A 16,160-nucleotide genomic window follows, 5' to 3' on the forward strand; every position below is an offset into this window, starting at 1 on the left:
TCTAATACAAAAACCTATTTTACAACTCTATTCATTTTGTACACTCAACTATCACATACATTTTATTTCTGATAAATTATATGTGTTAAATTTAATTACTTATGTTTTACCATAGAGGTCACTTAGATTGGCCTGTAGTACTTCACATAAAACTGCTATATCAAGATGATACTGGCAGTTACAATTCAAATAGTTTTATACCACCACTTTTACCTCTAGTTTTTGTACTGCCATTATTTCAAGTATAATTGTAGTTTGCTACATCTTTGTACATTTTCAATCCTTTTAATTTTCATTTTTGACTGTAAAAATATAATGGAGTATTGCATCATTCGGAAATGCTCAGTAAAGGCAAACATTGACTTGAATGTTAATGAAATAAGAAGCTCTGTATGTTTTTGTTTAAGTGGATTTTTCTGCTCCATTTGCTGATGAACTTCTCCTTTGTATTTATCTTCGGTGTATGTGTGTTCATTCAGGCGCGACGTGTTTCAAAGCAGATGGGATTTGTTAGCAGGAGCAGCCATGTTTAGGTGCTGTGTTAACTTGTATCATGTGTGCTCGTTTCTCTCTCATCTCGTAAAAATATTGACCTGCAAAATCATCAGAAATCCTCCCGGGGAAACGTCTCTCTCTCTCTCTCTCTCTCTCTCTCTCTCTCTCTCTCTCTCTCTCTCCTCAGTCCCTCTATGCATAGACATCTTCACCCTGTGGGTTTTTAACGGTGGTTAATCAGACGAGAAAGGAGGTTGTCTTTTGGGTTAAATATTCATCCGTCTGGCCCTTTGAGAAGCCTGGAAGCATTGTGCTGGCATGCACAGGGGGGAGCGGCTCAGGTTGTGTGCGCGAGATGCCGTCGAACGGCGACGGTCTTCAGGGAAACGCGTGTCAGCCATACTGTCCCGTCTTCACACTTTGCTATGAGCAGGCAGATGATGAGAAGTGACAACTACTGTTGTTTTTTTTTCTTCTTTTTTTTCCCTTTCTTTTTTTTTGTAATGCAGGATGCTCTGGTTTTCAATGTGACGGGGGCAGGCTGCGAGTGTTTAATCCCCCTCCGTCATTAAAAGTGCATTTCGGGAAAGACACGCCGCGCTATTGATTTCCTTGACACACAAAACAACTCACTCTCGTCCTCCCTTCCCCAAAAAAAAGGGAAAGGTTTCTGAGAGGTATTTAAACCGTGATAAACAGTGCTGCTGTTCATAGTTCACAAGCCCACCCAAAAAAAAAATGGGAAAAGAGGATTTGGGGGGGTTGGGGGGGAAAGGAGGATGGGTGGTGATCTTTTCCTTTCTACAGGTTAAGTGTCTGACAAGGAAACGGAAATTTATAATTAACATCAATACCAGGCTGAAAGTCTGTCGAGGCGTGGCCTTTTCAAGGAAGGACTTGTTCCTGGCAAATTGTCCCCATTAATCTTCAGCTTAATTGATTGTGAAAAGTTTTGGGATGACATTTGGAAAAAAAGGCATGCTCGGCTGGTGATTGATAGGGGGAAAATGAACTGATAATGGATGCGCGGCAGTCATTACTTGTTGAGCTCCGCGGCTAATTTTAGACAGATTAGACCGGCTGATAGAGCTTAATAAAGAGGGGCCTTGATGAGGTGCTTCGTTGGGGGCTGAGGCTCTACCTGCATTGCCAGAGCTGTTGACGTAACGGCTGTGGATTCACCTCTCGCCCTGGTAACTAGCCCTGCCTCTACCTGTGTTGCCAGAGCTGCAGATATATAGGCCTAAAGGCTGTGGATTCACCTCTAGTCCCAGCAACCTTTCTCTGTTGTATTTCACCACTCTTTTAATTGACCCAATCTTAGGGGCAACACCTGCCCAACCTAGAGAATATGCTGTACCTGTCTCCTAATCACTGTTACTGTAGCTATATTTATCCTCTTTTTGAGAGGGCATGGTTGATTTGAGTCGTAAGGAATACTGGCCCCAAATGTTAAAGTTAACGTTTAATGTAAGTTTTGTGTGTATTAAGTAAAGAACTTCAGCAGCTTTGGGAGAAAGCCATTTTTAATGTTATATTGTCAGTGAGTGATTTCGGCGCCTCAGTGCCCAGGTGCTATGTGTCCAAGGCTGTCAGATTTACCAGCATGTATGATGTCTATGAATTTAAAAACTACTGAACCTTGGAATGACATGCTGTTTAAATGCATAATGAAACGAATATACAGCATCTATTAGCAATCGTAAAGTTAGCCTTAGCATGAAGGCAGGCTGACTGACATGGGATTGAGGTTGTTTGAATCAAGTCAGGTGAGCAATTGACTGGCCAAAAGTGTGTATTTGTCATCTGAAGCTGTGGAGATGCAGAGCCTGATCAATGTAATAATGTGGCCGGCCATCACTTGCAGGTCTATATGTGTGTGCGTGTGTGTGTGTGTGTATATGTATTTGTATATATGTGTGTGTGTGTGTGTGTGTGTGTGTGTGTGTGTGTGTGTGTGTGTGTGTGTGTGTCTGTATTTGTGTGTGTGTGTGTGTGTGTGTGTGTGTGTGTGTCACTGGGCCAGTGGGCTTAACTGATCATTCATGTGACAGGAACATGTATCTCCGCCTTCTGTCTACAGTACGTAGAGATTCTGTCTCCACCCCTCTCCTGAGCTTTGTTCCATTCCCTCATTATTGGCGTGTTCCTCGCCCACCTGTGCTTTGTTAGTCTTGTTTAATTGTTGTTGTGTCTGTTCTAATGTTTTCCCGGCTTGTGAGTATAACTTTTGAGTTGTGTCCCGTGTTTTGCCAGGCATTTGGGTCCTACAGTGTATGCCAACTAAGCATTTTTGACAGTGTTTGTCAACAAGCCAACAGGCCTAAGCGATCTAGTCTTGTGACAGGGACATTTATTCCCATCTCCTGTCTCTATATAGAGATGGAACTTGGGATCTCTTGTGTGTTTTCTTAAGTGTGAGCTTTTGAGAGAGTGTTCTTATTTCATTCTCGTGTGCCTGTGTGCATTCTTATGATAGTTAGCTCTACGAACGTATAGGGCTATCAGTGAGCTCACCTTTTATTGTAAGATGTCCACATGCTTGTTTTTGTGCTTCCGTATGCTTGCACGTGTGTGTCAGTGTGTGTTTATATACAGTATGTATAGTATATGCGTGTGTGAGTGTGTATGAGCATGCCTTTGCAGCCATATGCGTATGTTTAGGCACACTTTTCCAGGTCTGTGTGTGTGTGCGTGCATGTGTGCGCACCTGTACGTACATGTATACACACACTTGTTCCCCTCCATAATGGCTGGCTCGCTGGCTTTGTGCATCCTCCTCCTTGTCCTCCTCCTCTTCCTTCTCCTCCTCCTCCTCCTCGTCCTCCTCCTCCTCCTCGTCCTCCTCTTCCTCCTCCTCGTCCTCCTCTTCTTCCTCCTCCTTCTCCTCCTCCTCCTCGTCATCTTCCTCCTCTTCCTCCTCCTCGTCCCCCTCCTCCTCTTCTTCCTCCTCCTTCTCCTCCTCCTCCTCGTCCCCCTCCTCCTCCTCTTCCTCCTCCTCCTCCTCGTCATCTTCCTCCTCCTCCTCTTCATCCTCCTCTTCCTCATCCTCTTCCTCCTCCTCCTCCTCCTCCTCCGCTGCTTTGTGCTCAGTGCCCCTTTGACTCTGCGCTGGCCCAGCTGAGAGTGGAGGGCTGGCGGGGAGAGGGCCCCGGCACAGAGGCCTCTCTGTCTGCTTTGTACATTGAATACATTTACGAGCCCAGTTTTGTCAACCCAGATAATCAATTAACTGATTTAATATGCAGGGGCTCCCCAGCATAGGCAGCTGGCCTCAGCCAAAGGTCCCCACTGACACAAACACTGTGGCTTTCCACCCCCCCCCCCCCCCCCTCCCTTTCCCTCTCTGAGTTGCTTACGGCTACAGTTCAATATAGAATATATATTTAGTTGATGCTCCGAGGAAGAATAATTAGACAGCACAACGAGAAGGTCTGTGTGTGTGTATGTATTTGGGGCCATTCCTGTGTGTGTGTGTGTGTGTGTGTGTGTGTGTGTGTGGCAGGGTTCCCGCAAGGATTCTTTGAAATTGAAAACATACTGGCACATGTTTCAATAACATACTACAAACTCAAATATAACCTATGTAATGTATACTTAAGTCGACAGAGGAATGGCAGTGTTCTGCTGACACGTATAATAAGCGAAATAAACAGTCGGTGACATTGCCGAAGATATCTGCTTTGGATTTACATTTCGACAAATCACAGCCCAGGTGGGCCAATTCAGGCCTCAGTCAATTAGTGTGTCATAAGGGTACAGAGCCCATTCTGAGTATCTGTGGGTGGACAGTTCTTCATAGAGACGCAAACAAGCTAGCTATTGTCCAGTGGCCTGCAGTAGCCAGTAGCAGGTGAGCAGTGTGTGGACAGAGGACGGGGCCAGATAGATCCCAGTTGTCCAAATGAGGAAGTTACATTAAGCCATTCTAAGGCCCATGCAGGGACTTGCTCATGAACACAACTTCTGAATGTATTCTGAAGAGGCACAGAGAAGATATTTAGGGGTGTAATAATAGACGTTGCAGTTCATCTTTAAAGAAGTGGCATTGTGATATGAGATTAAACACATGTCGTTTATTTTTCAATATGAGGTAAGCATGGAACTGCCCCAATTAGTATAATAAGGCTACTACTGACTCTCCTTGAGGGTACTGGTATTTACTGTTGCAGTATAGACCCTTTCAAGAGAGTTCCATTATCAGCATCATAGTTGGCCCCACAAGACTTCCTTTTTAACATTCCATATGTTATCTTAATGCAGAGGAAGTAGATTGGGGCCCAAATAGAACGTTCAAGCATTGTTTTTGTTTACCTTGTTGAAAGGGTCTATAGGCCTTCAGACAGCCCCAGAGAGTCACTGATGGTTCCATTAAATTACACCCTTCTCAAAGAAATAGAACACTTTGATTAGATAACTACCACAAGCCCAGAATGAAACTTCCCAGGGAAAGAATTGTGATTGGATTGGAATTTATTTTCTCCCCACGATGTCTCACAGGAGTATAAAGGGGACTTGCATTAATCGATAAAATAAGATAATGACAATAAGATTTAGTTATGTTATTCATTTATTTGCTTTGATTAAAACACAGCTTTGCTGTTAAAGCATGTTTTGTTTTGTATGACCATTAATCTTTTTTTATTTATATATTATTAATAATCATTTTACCTGGCAAAATTTCTAATGTAAACAGAAGGTGTGTTTTTGTGTATGTGTCTGTGTGTGTATGTGTATGAGTGTGTGTTTTTGTTTATTGATGTTTGCATCTAAGAGAATGTATGTGAGTGCATGCAGTATATGGTTTGTGTCTCCATCTTTTCCTCTCATATATTTTGGCCTCAAGTGATGGGTTCACGTCATTGGAGGTTAGTGCTTATCCACGATCCTACCAACCTCTCAATTCAAACACTCCAACCATCCATCTGTCTCTCCATCTCTCTCCTCCGCCATCTCTTTCATGAGGGCTCTCCGTGGCGTGCTGTTGACTGCTGCTGTCCTCTCTCGCTGGCTGGTGTCACTTGCGCAGTACAGTGGACTGCACTGAGGCCCTCACTGACATGGGGTCATTATCCGCGGTGGCAGACAGTGGACGGCCGCTCGCTGGCAGATTGACAGCAGGCATGATCCTCCTGCCAGTTGGAATAATTTCAGATCGCATCCACATAATGGTTTGAATCGAGCACATTTTAGATGGATAGCTTGAAACAAATTGCAAATGGATAGTTTCAGCGTAACTGTAAATTACTCTAAAAGAGAGGGGAAGATGGATTGGTGAATGATTATTGAGCCTGTGCTTGTTTTTTAGTGAAAATAGCCAAATTTAGGCCCTGTGCGATGATAGCTGAAAAACATCAATAATAAAGACTGGGTTGATATATCAACCTATTAAGCATATGTATGCAGGAGTACACTCTTAAAAGGAGCCATTCGTATTCTTAACCACAACCCTTCAGAGCAATTCCATCATAACACTAGGCTGAGTTACAGCTAATTCCACATTAACGCATGGTTAAAATTCTTAGTCATAGTTATACAACTTGTTAAAAAAGGTTAAGGTCATCAATTACAGGTTTTAAGACTATCTTTAGGACTCCTATTCCAAAACGTGATATTGACACTTTGAGCAACACTAATGTCTCCTTGTTAGTGCACTTCCACAGTAAAGTACCTTTTAAAGTTACTGTTGGTTACAAAAATTGGGCTGTTTGGCTTTGTTATGGTTGCATTGAGTAACTTCTTTTCTCACCTGGGCCAAAACTTTTTGCCAACGCCAGTGAGGTCCTACCTGTTTGGAAGGAAGGGTCAAGAAAGTACAGAGCTGTTTTTCCCTTTACTTTGGCCGTGAAATTATTTGAGCAGAAGCCCCCTCTGTTGTGTGAGTGAACTAGCGATCGGAATCTTTTGGAGTGCTGTTCTGAAGCTCTCCCATTTGTGATTCATCTCATTACGATCAGAAAAGACAAGGTGCAGAGAAGTTTCATCTCTCTCTCTCTATTTCTCCCTCTCTTCCTTTCTTCCCTCCCTCCCTCCGTCTGTCTCCGACGGCAAAAAATGATCACTCTCCCTTTGTTCTTGCGCACAAAAAAGGGTGAAGCGGTTTTGATGTGCGTATCTAATGATGGCGGATCAATAGCGGCTAGTTCCTGAGAAATCAGAGGCTGTAGGCTGTCCTCGCAGGATGACAGCAGGGCTTTTAATCGCCTGCCGTGAGTGTGTGTGTGAGTGTGTGTGTGTGTGTGTGTGTGTGTGTGTGTGTGCATGTGTGTTTATGTTTAGGGGGTGTGAACGCACATTTGGTCTTGAAAGAGTCTTTCGCTTCTGTCGACACCTGTAGAGTGCAAAGGTGAAAGGAGTCTCAGAAGACTTTGCCAACTTGCTGATTGTGGATCTTTATGGCCACACATCAAGGGTCTTTTTCATCGGTGAGCGTTTAATATCGTCGCCTGTTTAATGTCCTTCCATTCTTTGTATATTTGGTTGATGTTGTTGCCACCATTGGCTTTTTTGTTGGCTTTTAGTTGTCTCCGTACATGGTGCGTTTGTTTGTTGTTGTTTTTTGTGACTTAGGAGGAACATGTGTGTGGGTGTATGGTTCATATTGGTAAAGGCTGGATCTCAGAAGGAAGTGGTTCTGCCACATACACACACACACACACACACACACACACGCACACATGCACACACACCCTTCGATCTTCACGCTGGCAGAGAGGCTGGGAGACGGCAGCTTTTGGAAATGACAGCTGTTTACATTTGCATAACATCAAGGCGGAGGCGGGATCTGTGTTTGAGGCCGTCTGTGTGCAGCTGTCAAGCTCCGTAATCACAGGTTGATTTGCAGTGCAGAGGAACCACCACAAGCAACATGGCCGCAGCAGCACTCTCTATCACACACACACACACACACACACACACACACACACACACACGCACGTGCACATACACACTCACACACACACACACATACTCCCTGCCTTGCAAGGTCCCTCTGTGGGACAAGAACAATTTTGGAGAGTGGGTTTTTGGAGAGAAAGATAGAGCGCGAGCAGGAGAGAGAGATAAGGAGAGAGAGACAGAGAGAAAGAAAGAGGGAATAGAATAAAGAAGGCAAGAGTGTGTTTGTGGAATGGGGAGAGTAGGAGATAAGAAGAGATGGTGCATGTGGAGGAGAATATTTCTTTTGGAATACTGCAGTCTCAGAGAGAGAGAGAGGGAGAGAGACAGAGAGATATATGGAGAGGCAGAGATAAAGAGTTAAAGGAAGTGAAAGAGAGAGAGAGAGAGAGAGAGAGAGAGAGTGGGTGAGAAACAAGACCAGACAATAAAAGGCAGAGAATATATACTAAAGGCATTATGTGCTGAAGGCATTCTCCCTCCGTTGCCACAGAGCCCCAGCCTGCTCCACTCTGTCTCATGCAGATCAGTCCATTCCATCAAGCCGACCATTGACATTGACTCCGGGTCAGACGGCCATTGTGTGCCTTCTTCAGAGCCAGAATGGCGGAGGTTAATTGGGCCAGTGTTGAAAATGGCCTTTGTGTTCCCTTCTCCCTTCTCTTGTTCGTTTTCGTCCCTACCCCAGACAAAACAGTCTAGGAATGCGGCCCACTGCCGGGGAGGACAGGGAGAGGGGGGGGGGCGGCGTGCCTCGGCTACCCCGACGCTGAGCCGGGGGTCTGGCGGTCCCCACCCAGCCAGCTGGTCGTGGTCAGTCATTGTGTGCGTTTTCCATACACCACAGCTAGGGAGGAGCCCCGCATCCCACCCCAGAATAATCCGCTCAGGAAACACTGAAACACTGAAAGAGTTCATGTGTGAACAGATTGGCATGTTCGCATAACGGCCACGGATTAAAAAAAACGACCCACGATTTAAAACCATCTTGCCATAATCGCTAATCTCTAATAGTGATCATTTATGACCAGGAAGGAGGAATTGGCTGTGACATGTTACCATTTTATTAAACCATTTTGAAATCAGTCACCAGTATGCTGAAGTGGTGGATATGGCTTTTTGTTGCTAGTGGCATTTCATCACTGAAAACTGTTCTGTGATGCCCTGTAATGTTGATATAAAAAGGGCTGTCTGATGTCAAGTGCGGTCAGTTTGGTGTGCTTTTATCTGCAGGCTCTAAGAAGTGCTGTCGGGCCCAACTTGATGGTTTTCCTTTTGTTGACTAATTTGCTGTTGAAAGCAAACATGTCAGAAGCCTTCTTGCTGTGGTTCACTAGCTTGCATAACATAATGGGAACAGAATTTACATATATATACACACATTTAGGCACACACACATTCACCCGCACATGAACACACACACACACACACACACACACACACACACACACACACACACACACACACACACACACACACTCACTCACTCTGCAGACCCACATTTACACACACATACACACATACACACACACACACACACACACACACACACACACACACACACACACACACACACACACATACACTCACTCACCCTGCAGACACACACACACACACACACACACACACACACACAGACACACACACACACACACACACACACACACACACACACACACACACACACACTCACATTTTTAGCCAGGGAAACATCTAATTTCTATGCTGAGCCACTTCCTAGCAGACCATCACAGTTTGAAACGCTGTCCAGCAACAATTGATGGCTCTTCAAAATTTCTCCATGACCCATCCAACTACTGTTTTCCTCCGCAGACAGACACTCAGCAAGAATGCCCGAGCTGTTATTAGCATGCTTTTTTTCATTTCTGCCACTCCGTCTTAGTCCTCTTTAGCAGCTCAAAAGGTTGTCAGCGCATTGGCATTCTCATTCTCATTCACACACACACACGCCAAACTCTCACAGGGTAATCTTTTCCGAGAGCTCTTGGACATGGTCGAGTTTAAACAACAGTGTTTTGCTAAAATAAGCACAGGGGTAAAAGCTTCAGACTTCACTTTTTTGAATGTTGTAAAGCCTTTTTTGTAGCACCCATAGGCACCATGTGATACTGCCAAAGCAAATGTCGCAGAACTCAATGACTAGAAACATCTGTTGGATGGATAAATATGAGGTTATTGCAATTGAACACTCCCATCACTAAATATAAGTGTAAAAAAAAAACTTGAAAAGAAGAAACATAAACTCTCTCGCTGTGAAAATGAAGCCCTTGCACTCAAGCCGTGAGTGTATTTGTGTTTGTCATTCCAAAACTCTTCCTGAGCAATCTTCCCTGAGAGCTCCTTAACATGTTTATGTTTGGAAGAGTGCTGAGATAAAAACGCCACGGTGTGCTTCCCAGTGCAGCATAAAAGCATTACGGCGTTTTTATAGGCTTCACTGGAAGGCTTCACGTGGTAGGACCTGGAGCTAGTGATGCCAAAAACCATAGAGTTCATGAGTGACTGTATGGCAGTATTCTGAATCGATTTGTTGTCAGGAGGTGTGTAAGCTCGCCGGGGATAGATTCAGGGACTTTAATAGTTCTGATTAAAACATTCAGTGTTGGTTTGAAAGTCACATTTCTTTGAACCTTGCATGTTGAGGAACAATAATATGCAGTGATATGCATTTCATGTGCAACATGAGGTGGAAGGTTGAAAAGTATGTATTGTAAAGCCGGAGAAGTAAGGATGGAGTTAATAAGGGAAAGAGGAATTGTGTGCAGGGTAAAGGTGAGAGATGGCAGTCAGACAGGCACAGGTGGTGTGTGTGTGTGTGTGTGTGTGTGTGTGTGTGTGTGTGTGTGAGTGTGTGTGTGAGTGTGTGTGTGTGTGTATACGTGCACATGTGTGCGTGTCTGCATCTGTTTCTCTGTCTCTCTGTATCTGTGTGTGTGTGTATGTGTGTGTGTGTGTGTGTGTGTGGGTGTGTGTGTGTGTGTGTGTGAGTGTGTATCTGTATGTGTGTGTGTGCAGGTGGCATCTGGAGGCGCCCATATCCCCCGCACGGCTTGTCACGGGCGTGCAGGTGTGCACCAGGGCCACAGGTAGGAGCTGTCGGCAGGTGGCAGCTGGGTCCTAGCGCCAGCTGACGCGGGTGTCAGGGGTTAACGGCGCACAGGTGAAGGATGCGAGGGAAGGTGCGCGTGGAGTTAACTCTCGCTGACAAGCCTCCCGCTGGCGCACCCGTACGCAAATCAGGATTCTTGGAGAAGACGTCGCGGAACTTTTCTAAAAGGAAGTGTGAATGTGTGCTTAATGAGGCTCAATGAGGGCACACACTTTGCACTGTCACTCATCCACTGACACTCACACACACACACACACACACACACACACACACACACACACACACACACACACACACGCACACACACACACATGCTAAAGCACACACACATAGATATGCACACAGCGCAGATGTCCGCTCCTGTTCACATGTGTGGCGGCAGCATAGGTATCCCACTCGCTGCCGCTGAATTATTTTCCGTTCCTCGTTCTCCTTTTCTTTTTTTTCTTCCTTCTCCTCTTCCTGTCAATAACGCTCCTATGGAATGCTGACCAGACCGGGGCGGCCACTCCGGAGTCTGACGAGGGTAGGAAAGGTCAGCGGGCAGCATGGAGCTGGGCATCCTGATTACCCCTCTTTCAACTTCCGTACGCTGCTCCAGCAATTCATTAGCAACGAGAATTTAGAGACAAGAGAAGGAGGAGGAGAGGAGCAAAGAGAGAGGGGGAGAGAGAGAGAGAGGGGGAGAGAGGGAGAGAGAGATAGAGAGGGGGAGAGAGGGGGAGAGAGAGAGAGGGGGAGAGAGGGAGAAAAAAAGAGGGAGAAAGGCTCACCCCTTATTATTTATGCAGTCAATACTGAGGCTTGTCTGCATTCATAATTGTTTGATTTTATAGGCCAGTCTTTAAACAAACATTGTCTATGGTAATGCGATGCCCTGATGGATGGGGAAAGGTTTTGTCTGTGAATATCATTTGGATAATTAAAAATGACAGACGAAATCGCCCGCTGCCTTGACCCTGGCGCGCTTCCCCGAGTGACGGGGAGGAGAGGCTGATTGCTGTCAATCAGCCGCCCTGCTGAGAATTGGGGAGTTTCAGCCGGCCCTGAACCCTGACCTGCGCTGTTGATCCGAAATAGATAACAACCTTGAGATACCTGCGGAATTTAAACAGGCTTCGGGCAGGCCGTCGGGGCACCGTCCCAAAAGAGAGAGGGCCAGACACAGCGAGAGAGAGAGAGAGAGAGAGAGAGAGAGAGAGAGAGAGAGAGAGAGAGAGAGAGAAACCCCTTCTCCTTCTACTCCCCTCCTCTTCTCCTCTCCCCTCTCTCACTCTCTTCCCCCCTTCTTGTCCCCCCCCCCCCTACTCAATTGGGCTTTCTCTCTAGCTCTCAGTCTCTCTGTCTTTCTCCCTTGCTCTCTTCTCTCCATTTCTCTCTCTCTCCCTCACTCTCCCTGTGCTTCTGTTCTCCTTTCTCCCTTAATGTGATCCAAAACCCAGCACAGGAGGGAGGGAGGGAGGTAGGGAGAGGAGAGGAGAGGAGAGGAGAGTACACACACACACACACAGAGACAAATTAAAACATCAGTCCAGTGCCCACCTACAACTGGTTTCATCTTGTGCCTTTGGCGCTGCAACAATATTCTCTGTCTCTCATTCTCTCTCACTTTATCAATACACTTTCTTCCTCATCCCTCTCTCTCTCTTTCTTTCCCATGTTTCCCTGCTCTCTCTCTCTCTATCTCTCCTTCTCATCTCATTCTTACTCTATCCCTTTCTTTATTTTTATATCTTTTTGATGATTTGAATATGAAGTCTCTTCCATTGTGGCTTTTATGTGCCGCATCTCAATCTGGCAGTGGCCTCACCAGTCCATCAGTCCGAGTCAAGAGGCTGTTTCAGCAAGAAGCATTGCCTCTTCCGGGAGCATAATATGTCTAGGCCAAGAGAACAGAGAGAACGACTGGAACATTTTTGTTTTACATGAGAAATGTGGATGATATCTGTCTGTCTCATCGGACACAGATGGACATTGGAGACAAGCGTTGAGAGACTGAGAGAGAATGAGAGAAAGAGCGAGAGAGAGAGAGAGAGAGACGATTCGGGGGGCTGCGGGGTTGCCTCCGTGCATAGCGTGTGACTTTCTAATGATGGGTGGAAATGTAAACCTCCGCCTGCAAAAGCCGCGCTCAAATCCTCCCGTGGAAATTAATCCTCTCATTTCGCCTCGCTCCTCATTGTGTCGCCACTAAGGAATTTGATCCCACTGAATAATTTCATTATAAATTGTGAGCATGTGGATTAATAAGTGGCAGAGAAGTAAGAAAAGAAAACCAAGAGATCCCCCTCCTCTTCTTCTACCTCTTCATCTTCTTCCTCTTCTTCTTCTTCCTCTTCTTCACCTTCCTCTTCTTCACCTTCTTCTCCTTCTTTCTTCCATACTCACACGCCCCCCCCCCATGCGTCTTTCCAAACAGCATCACGCTCAGCAGTGTTCTAAAGAAATCTCTTCAAATCATCGCTCACAACGCATCCACACAATGCCTTTTTTCCCCCTGTACATATCTGTGGCTGCTTTTGAATAAAAGCTATGAGCTTACAGCATTAAGAGCTAGTAGGCCTGGCTTTGTGTGTGTGAGCCCCTGTGAGGAGCTGATACAAGCCATGATGGCTCGATCTCACCAAAGCCTCTCAGGGGCGTATTTGTGGTGAGCTGGTGCTTCCTCAGTGCTTGCAGTTAAGAGAGAACACAAAGGTATTATCGTAGTATTATAAAGATGCATTATGTTTATTATGTTGGATTAGAAATGAGTACAAATATTTCAAACCGACACGGCTCATGTTTCAAAAACATTATTTCTCTCTCTTTGCCTCTCTCTCACTTACATGTACTCTCTCTCTCTCTCTCTCTCTCACACACACACACACACACACACACACACACACACACAAACGCTCAAACATACACATGCACACAGCCTACAGGCTGATGAGCAGTGTTTAAGATGCTGAAGCCCTTCAGTTAGATGTTTATTGATCATCAACCACTGTCAATCTCAGGTTAATGGAATTAAGCTCGACTCTGAAAAGACCAGCTGAAGGAACATGGCAAACACGTGCCAACGGCAAAATGAGGGCCGACAGATCGAACACTGCAGTATTTCACTCAGACCAGTGTTATTGTGTTGTTTTTTTTGGTTAACTCGTTGATATGTGCTTCAGGCAATTATTCTATGTGATCTGTGTCGGCTCAAATGAGACTCATCTCTCTTCTGAATGAAGTTCAAAACTGCTGCAAAGTCTCTCAAAAGCTTCAAATTGCCCAAGAAAGACAAATGCAACACCCTTGAGAGACTCTTGAAAGACTTTCACTGATATAAGACATTTTCTTTTTGACATATCATTAAACTGAATCTTTTGTCTCAGAGCTCACTTAAAAAAAAACTTAACCTCTCCACAATGATCAGACCACATAACGCAAGTGGAAAAGAGCTAGTAGCCTAGGAGCTCTATGTCTGTGTCCCTTTCTCTCCCCTCTCTCTCTCTCTCTCTCTCTCTCTCTCTCTCTCTCTCTCTCTCTCTCTCTCTCTCTCTCTCTCTCTCTCTCTCTATCTGTCCTCTTTCCTCTTTCTCTCTCCCCTCTCTCTCTCCTCTCTTCTCTCTCTCCTCTCTCCTTTCCTCTCTCCTCTCTCCTCTCCCCTCTCTCTCCCCTCTCTCCTCTCTTCTCTCTCTCTCCTCTCTCTTCTCTCTCTCTCCTCTCTCTCTCTCCTCTCTCCTCTCTCTCTCCTCTCTCCATCCTCAGCAGCTCACAGTCGGCTAGTCTTCCTGAGTCCCACTGTTAAATGAGGCTCCAGATTTGCCGTGCCGTAGCGTTCCGTGCAGCTGTGGCTGTAAAGTGCTGTCGGCCTCATCTTGTTTTAAGCAGAACGTGGACCCTCCTAACTCCCCACACCCCCGCGGCTCGCAAGGTTGTTATTGCAGCCGGGGAAGTCGAGTCGAGTTACACACTCGTGTGTGTGTGTGTGTGTGTGTGTGTGTGCGCGTGCGGCGGTGGTGGTAGAGGCAAACTCGCGGGACAGGGCTTTTTACGATTCCTTCATCTGGAGCCACAGCAGCGGTTTTGTGGATCTTTAAGTACAGCGGGACTTTTATGCCTGCCAGGAGTGTGCGGCTTTATTCGTGTCAGCTGCTGGAGACGCGCCGCTATCTGGAATCGATTTGGCAAGAGGGAGCCTTAGTCTGTGTATTTACATAATCACAACTGCACAAGGGCATGTGTGCGTGTGTGTGTCTGTGTGTGTGTGTGTGTGTGTGTGTGTGTGTGTTTGGGTGTGTTTTGTGTGTGTGTATGTAAGTGTATATGTGTTTGTTCGAAGCTATATATATATTTACATACGTTTGTTAAGCTAAATATGGTTGTGTCTATATAAAGTATAGTATACTATATAAATCCTTATGCATGTGTGTGGCATTGTTCGCAAATAGCTGTGTTTTCTGTAATTGCAGAGTTGCAAAAAGAATTCACAGGGGGAATGTTTTCTTCAAAATTTTGAAAATCCTTGTGTGTAAAATATAACATGGTTTATAACATGGGCGTGACAACACATGGGCATAAAACACACAGTGGCATGCACACTGAAATGGCAACAATAAACTCCATATTGGAGCCATATTTACAGTACAATGCACAGCAAGAAAGAATTCATTATAAGAACTCTTGAAAGCATATATGTAGTATAGTGTCAGAAATGGCAAGTTGTAATCATGTAATAGTAATATAGCTACCAAGTAATCAATCATATTCGTGCTATTGAGATTTGCGTTTGCGTCCCTTAGTCCAAACCTTTCACTCTTTTTCTCTCTGTTTCTGTCTACATGAGATGTGCTTGAATCTCTCTCTGTCATACACACTCCCTTCCACACACACACACACACACACACACACACACACACACACACACACACACACACACTCTCCTCCTCAGGGTGGCATGTCATGACCTAATCTGTGATGCCAAGCTGGATGCTCTTCATCCAGGCACGGCTCCAGTCCCAACTGACTCACTCACACACACATGCACTCTCTCTCTCTCTCTCTCTCTCTCTCTCTCTCTCTCTCTCTCTCTCTCTCTCTCTCTCTCTCTCTCTGACATTTTCTCTGTGTTTGCCCAAAGACACTTCACTGTTACCTAAGCATTCCCATCTACATGTCTAAGACCCTGGTGTGTCCACCCAGACTAATCGGAGTGGGCAGTCTGCCTGTAGAGCTGAGTGAGGGTCCTATGTTTCAGTAACCCCACAGATCAAATGAATACATTTGTATAGACCCTTTTATGTTCATTTGCATATATTCACATTTCTTTATAGTAGATGATTTCATTAGATTCAGTAGATGATTTTTTTTCAGATACCACACTAATTGCTTCCTAGTAACTACCACATTATATCACCAGGCAAACTGGAAATTATATCACCAGTTTAAGTTGGAGGTCTTAGTTGGCTGTCTTATTGCTGCAGTAGTAAAATTGCTTAGAGTTCAATGACAAAGACTAAAACAAAAAAAAAAGCCCTCCTCTTTGTAATTCTCCTCTCTGTCCTTGCACATGCTCAACCTTCTCTGGCTCCTGTAATTAATAACAATTCATTACAGTCGTCATGTTTTCCAGAAAACTCTGTCCCTTGTAAGGACTTCATCT

The 16,160-nt window shown here is 45.2% G+C and overlaps 1 protein-coding gene across 2 annotated transcripts in view; it reads left to right on the plus strand.

Annotated features, from left to right (window-relative positions):
- Positions 1-16,160, plus strand: part of LOC121693663 (neuronal PAS domain-containing protein 3) — a 267,957-nt gene that overhangs the window by 125,913 nt on the left and 125,884 nt on the right. The gene's annotated exons all lie outside the window — the stretch shown is intronic.

Source organism: Alosa sapidissima, chromosome 19 (genome assembly GCF_018492685.1).
Source record: "Alosa sapidissima isolate fAloSap1 chromosome 19, fAloSap1.pri, whole genome shotgun sequence".
Taxonomy (NCBI): Eukaryota; Metazoa; Chordata; class Actinopteri; order Clupeiformes; family Clupeidae; genus Alosa; species Alosa sapidissima.